This window comes from Puma concolor, chromosome C2 (genome assembly GCF_028749965.1).
Source record: "Puma concolor isolate L17-30 chromosome C2, mPumCon1.1.hap2, whole genome shotgun sequence".
NCBI lineage: Eukaryota > Metazoa > Chordata > Mammalia > Carnivora > Felidae > Puma > Puma concolor.
The window spans coordinates 58069063-58076136 of NC_141675.1; the positions used below are offsets into that span (position 1 = coordinate 58069063).

Genomic DNA, 7074 nt, shown 5'->3' on the forward strand with positions numbered 1-7074 from the left:
AAATATATTTTTTTTATAAAGAGAAAAACATTTAACTTTAGGTCCATTAAAAGGTACACAGTGTTCTCAACGTGCAAAAATAAATTTAGGAATATTCCATCCCATTTTGTAGAGGATGAGATGATTCATCCTGATTAGGTTTCCTGTTGAGGCTGAGTGGTTTTAATAAAAGAAGGAAATCAATGACTGGCCATTGGAATATAATGGATCCGTAATGCTATATTTTAATGAAGCAGCAATGGGAGGCCATTAGAATGAAATAGATTGACCATCAACAGCACATAAAATAATTTATTAAACAAGCTGATGTACAGATAATAGGGTCACTAGAAGTATGTTGTAGGGATATACAAAAAAAAGTATGAGGGTATAGTTTCCTAATAAGCTTCTAAACTAAGATTGTTTTCAAGCAAAAGGGAAAAATAATTTGCTGATTAGTGATACATATTAGGACCTTTTAACCACCTTCACATTCCATGTTTTGTGTAATATATGATATAGTAGAGTGACATTTCATAGTACTTTGGATAAAATCTGCAAACATGTATGGTCTTTGAAATATGATTAATATTAACTAAGAACTTTTTAAATTAATATTAGGCTTCAATAGCTTGTTATTTCTTGTCATACAATCTATATTTGTCTTCTCATTTTTAATGCACGCACTATGTAATTATTACCTAATCAGTATCATTGTTATAAGATCAGAAATGATTCACTAACCCCAGAAATATAGTTCATTCTGAGAAAGCTACATGTGCTATTTGTAGTCATATTCAAAATATTGAATAAGCATTTCCTTCATAACAGAGAACTCTTTTAATACTCTTTTAATATTTCCGTATTTTCTCCATGCTCCAGAATCTAGGTTAAAATAATAATTCAACCTACCAAAGACAACAACTGTCTCAGTAAGATGTATTAAAATATGATTAAAATTAATTCAAACTATAACTAGAATTGCTTTGAAATTAATGGTTAAAGTTTAATAGTGATATATTAGAAGCTTACCACTGTCAATCTTCAATGAATTCATTTTAATCATTATGCTAAGGACATATAATCAAGTAGATTTGGACATAAAATTTCTGCCTTCTGGGTTACAATGTTATTTTTATCTCTTTTGTTCACTCATTGCTATCTTGGCACAAGTTATGCACAAGTTAATTTAAATATTCTTCTTCAGGCAAAAATCCTGTTGTCCATTTGCCCTTTCCTTCGTCTTACAATAACAACACCAGCAGGTTGCACATTCCTCTTCTTGCAACTTACTAAGTCTTTGTTTTAGAACTGACATTTTTTTTTCCTTTGAAGTTGAGGTGAATACACTTAACCATATACCTCCATACACAAAACTGAGAGCAGTCAGTAAATTAAAGCTAGATCATCTTTTTCCTTTAGTAAAGATATATCACAAGGGCAGTTTTACTTTTCTTAAATAATGAAGAAATTGCTAACTTTTAAAAATCACTTTCAAGAAAGCTTAACTAATAATATAGTTCGTATTTCTTTTCATATGTAATTCATGAGGGTAAAGAATTTTAATTACAAATTCCAGTTAAAACCAATATAAACCTATATTATCAGTTTAAAAAAAGAATATTTATATTTCCCATGGTTAAACCCTGATTAACAGTTAACAAATAGTCTCTTAAAAACTATTATATATTTAATAGGTTAAGAGGTGATGAGGCTTCAAAAACAGTGGTGCTACAATCTATTGAGGAAAAAACCTCATTATATATATATATATATATATATATATGAGCTTTTTTATATTATATATATTTTATATATATATAATGGGCTTTTTTATATTATATATATATTTATATTATATATATAATGAGCTATCGAGGAAAAAAGCTCATTATATATATATATAATATCTATAGTATGTATTTAATTAAAATAAATTAATTAAATTACTTATTTTATATTAATAGTATATACTTAATAGAGTATAATAAGCACTCCATCATAGAGGAATATACAATGCCACTTGAACCCTATTTAGAGACACACCTGTTAGGGAAAAAAAAAAATAAGCCTCAGAACAGTTGAGAAAGAACAGAACATAATTTATATAATTTATGACTGAAAAGCAAGAACACCTTCATTGTTATGTTCATAAATGTACTTACACAAATAAATGGTGTTTTTTAGTCACTGCATCTGGTTTATTAAAATTCAGAGTTAAAAGATAGCAAGGATGCTTTTATTATGTAGGTAATGAACTAAATCAAAATGTATTCCACTGAAACATTGAAAAATAAGGATTGATTCAAAAAATTAAGTATTTGTAATAGATAACTATAGAGTAAACATATGAGTAAACAGAGAATTTCATATTCTACATGAAGTAAAATCCTAATGCAAATTAGGAGGATACTACGGCAAGGAGGTACTGTGTCACCTTCCTAAAAGCATTAGTTTCCCTGCACATGACTCAGTAAGTGGTATCTCATCAAATATTAAGCGGAAATTGGATGATAAGGTTACATGAAATTTTATTATTTTATTTTATTGTATTCATCATTTTACCTTCCTTGTACTTTTTGGTTTTTTCCTCCTAAAATAAAGATACATTATACGTACCATTAAAAGGTAGAATATATACTAAGAATAAAAAAGTAGAATTAAAAAATAAGTGTATTTTATAAAGAAATATTAAAGTATTTCCAAAGAGTAATGATTTTCTTTCAGGCAAGTATCACTATTTTTTGCTTACGATTCACCTTTTTCAAAGACAGGAAAACTTTGTTTATGACATTTATAAAATATAAAAACTATGTGGTCATTTTAGTCACAAAATAGAGTCTCCACCCTGAAATTAGTTTGTCGGTTTCTATATAATAGGTACAGCTTCCAATTTCATTTCAAGTTCACACTAATGTTCATCAGGCCTGATACAGGTAAAGAAGGAATGTGATCTCTTTCTCTCTTGCTTGCTTGCTTTCTTGCCTGCCTTCCTTCCCTCCCTCCTTCCTTCCTTCTTTCTTCCCTCCCTCCCTCCCTCTCTTCCTTCCTTCCTTCCTTCCTTCCTTCCTTCCTTCCTTCCTTCCTTCCTTCCTTCCTTCCTTCCTTCCTTCCTTCCTTCCTTCCTTTCTCTCTCTTTCTCTCTCTCTCCTTTCTTTCTTTCCCTTTCTTTATCAGCTTGCTCATCATGGTTTTGGTCTGCTTTGTTTGGAGCAGGTGGAAGCAGGTGAAGGTTTAAAGAGATTAAGGAGGAAATAAGTCAGCTGCATCAATTTACTGATATGTAATGGTAATTGGAAAGGTTTGTAGAAGTACTAAGGTACAGGTGAGATGTTTGACCATCTAATCTGCAGACCTTTCAAAAAGGAGATCCTAAAAATATGAGTCTTGAACTCGTCACTTCTACTGACTAAAAAAGTTAAGACTATTCAGGATTTTAGGAAGGATTTTTTGAGAGAGCTTAGAGAAAGTTGCATAGTAAACACCACCTCACTCAAAAAGTGGGTGCTGGTGTTCCCCTAAGTCAAGAGAGATGGGCTTCAGTGAGACTACTCAAAAATGTTGGTTTGTATCCCCTGAGATTAGAGAACTCAGTGGACAAGGGCTAAACTTTTGCCTTGGAAATCCATAGGAAAAATGGTGAAGGTTGCTGCTGTTTGAAGACCAGCCATATTGAATCTGTTTGTTAATTAATGTGGTTGTAGGACCCTTTTTTTTAATGTTTTCTTTTATATTTATTTTTAAGAGAGCACAAGCTGAGGAGGGGCAGAGAGTGAGGAGAACAGAGGATCTGAAGTGGCCTCTGAGCTGACAGCACAGTCCCAATGTGGGACTGGAACTCACAAACCATGAGATTATGACCTGAGCCAAAGTTGGATGCTCAACCCAATGATCCACCCAGGCACCCCTAATTGTAGGACTTTTGATTACCTGAAAGTACCACCATAATTATGAAGACTCCTGAAGTGTTTATTTGGAGTCAAGAGAGATTTGTCATTCACTAGGTCAATTGTGAAGGAGCTATGAAAGCAAAAATACAGTTGCTTATGATTTCCATTTTTCAGTTCTGCTTCAGTGCTCTTGGTTATGCTCAAATAACCTTTGTACAATTCCTTTGTTGGTTCAAGAACAAACAGAAGTGAAACTATTTGTGCATCCTTTTCACATCATTCCTCTCTGAAATTTTCTGGTCTAGCCAAGTTCAGTAATTTTTTTAATTTTAAAAAAAAGTTTTTAAGTTTATGTTTATTTATTTTGAGAGAGAGAGAGCACAAGCAGGGGAGGAGCCAAGAGAGAGGGAGAGGGAGAGGGAGAGGGAGAGGGAGAGGGAGAGGGAGAGGGAGAGGGAGAGGGAGAGGGAGAGAATCCCAAGCAGGTTCCATGCTGCCAGCATAGAGCCCAGCACAGGGCTGGAACCCACAAACTGTTAGATCATGACCTGAGCCAAAATCAGGAATCCAATGCTTAAACAACTGAGCCACCCAGGAGCCCCTCAGTAATTTTTTTTTAAATAATAACACTAGTATTATTATTTATGTTCTGTTAGGTTTGGTTTTAAAGTCAATTCTCAATATCATAGGTTCTCAATTGTTATTTGCATGTTTTAACAGATAATTTATTTTAAAATATGATAACATATTAATAAAACTCTAGTAATATTTTCATATATTAATGACTTTCATCAACATTTTAGCATAAATTGTTCTGACTCAAAGTTTTAACTGACCCCATCTTTGAATAGTGCTTAATATTACTTACTTGAAATTACGCTGAAGATTTACTAGAAAACTAACATAAATAAATACTATTCTAGACTGATCATTATAAACTCCACCAGGTACATTTAACATAGTGAAGCCCAAATGAATGCATGGCCACTTAATCAAGAACTGGAGAAGGTGCAATGTATATTCAATATGGAAAAATTCATTCTGATATCATCATTAAGCTTATGTATACCAAGGCATTACTTTCATTTCTTCTACTATCTTCCTTTTGCTTCCCGTACAAGAATTTATCCCAATTCCAGCTCCAGCTAATTTGATTGGAATGAGCATCTGATGATCTTCCAGCTGTTCTGAAAATTTGAAATGGGCCTTGCTACTCTGTCTTAGGGGATGGAACTGCCAGGCAATTCTGCTCAATACTGCTAAATAAGAGCCACCTAAAAGAAACCTGTCTGGTGGCAAAGCCATCTATCACACCTCCTCAAGATTTACTCAGTCTCTTCCTTTTATCTGTAAAGCACTACTTAAAATATTTGTGATCTGTTACTTTTTGATTACTTAGTCACTACTTAGGATCTCTTTCTCTCTCTGAATATGACATTATTATATTCTCTACAATCCTTTTGTTTTCCTTATTGCCACCAGCAATCTCCCCTTCTTTAGGTTTGTTTCTACATTCATTATTATTGTGTCTTCTGGTCATGCCACTGAAAAGTAAATTCTAACATTTCTTGAAATAAACCTCAAATCTATCCACATATTGCTCTTTAGAGGGAGCAAAACATTCATTCTTTATTTATGGTTTCATTCTTTAAGTTCATTTGTATATGAAATTTAGACTATTGACTATTGCATCCTTTTGGAAAAAAAACTGTAGAGTTCAAGCTGTTTTCATTACTTTTAGAACTAGTCCCACTTACTTATAGCACTCTGGGTCTAAAATAGACTTCAGAAATGGTTTTGTTTCTTTTTCATGTAGTTCTATAACATGACTGTCAACTGTAAAATCATTCTTAGTGAAAGTCAGTTGAACTTTGAAATTGGTAACCATCTACTTAAAAAGTTATACTTTTATAAAATGCAAGCTACTTTGTTTTTGGTGAAAAATATTTTAAAATTGTGACTTAATTTGAAGTAACAGTTTTCAATTTCATTTCCCTAAGTTACTTAGAACTATTATATCTGTAAGACTATACTTTCAGAGATCATATCCATAGTCTGTTACTAGAGAAGCTTTTCTGAACATTTAGAGTACCCGAAACTACAAGGAAGAGGTACAGTGTTCTCTCCTGAGTGTGAAACTGACTTTGGGTGTTGTTTCCATGACAGCCAATTACCACTGATGATCATTCGTCTTCTCCTTTGGGGGAGTAAGAGGGAGAGGACCAGGTCTGAGTGATGAAAAAAGAAAAGCAACAAAAAAAAGAAATATTATATACCTGTATCTATTTCTAAAAAAATTCAAAATCATACCTAGTATCTTTTTATGTGTTTTGTTCTTACCTACTTCTTTTTTGTACAAGATCCTAAGAACAAATCAATCACAGGAAGGATGACACAAGAATTTCCTCACTAATCAAATTTCATATGTTAATCTATGTCTTGAACTGATAAACGCTAAGGCATTCTTAGTTATTTTGAAAAAAAAATCTTAGTTAATATTACCTTAACATTATTTAAATCAAATTTAATTTTCATGTATATTTTTATTGTATATACTCTTATGACTTTACAAATGTAGAAATCATTATAGGGGTAAAGGAGTTTATTCATGAATGAGGAAATAGTAATAGTCCATGATGTTGTCCACTAAAATTCTAAATTATATGTGTGTGTACTGTGTGTTTGTGTGTGTATGTGTATACACACACATGTACAAAGATCTGAAAACAAAGTTGTCAGAAAAAAATGCACTAGATGGTATAAAGTTGGTTAAATTAGGGGCTGGAAATTGAGATGGTGGGGTACAGGAAGGCAATGAATAGTTTTGTTTTATACATCTTTGTTATGCTTTAGTTTACTTCCTAGAATATGCATGTTTTACAGTATTATGCTGAAAAACAATTTTTATGATACAAAGGTACTATTAAAAATTCATGAATAATTGCATATTCTGACTTTTGGATATTTTAATAAAACCGTTGTTATTTTTATTCTAATGATATGAACTGTTATATAAAAACTTCATTTTAGCCCACTTTTAATAGCCTGGCTTTATTTTTAATTCTTAATATGCAAATTAAACTGATAAGACAATTAATGAGCCATAGAACTCAATTTAATGTTTTCATATTTAGAATTATAATAAAATTATAATTTTCCTTATTTATTTACACCGACCGATGCATTAAATTCTCAACATCTGCCA

At 31.8% G+C, this 7074-nt stretch overlaps 1 non-coding gene across 1 annotated transcript; it reads left to right on the forward strand.

Annotated features, from left to right (window-relative positions):
• The first annotated feature begins 5892 nt into the window (after positions 1 to 5892).
• LOC112850642 (small nucleolar RNA U3) lies at positions 5893 to 6106 on the forward strand. The gene has a single exon (XR_003222731.2). It is a non-coding gene; the product is annotated as a small nucleolar RNA U3 (small nucleolar RNA).
• Positions 6107 to 7074: the final 968 nt, after the last annotated feature.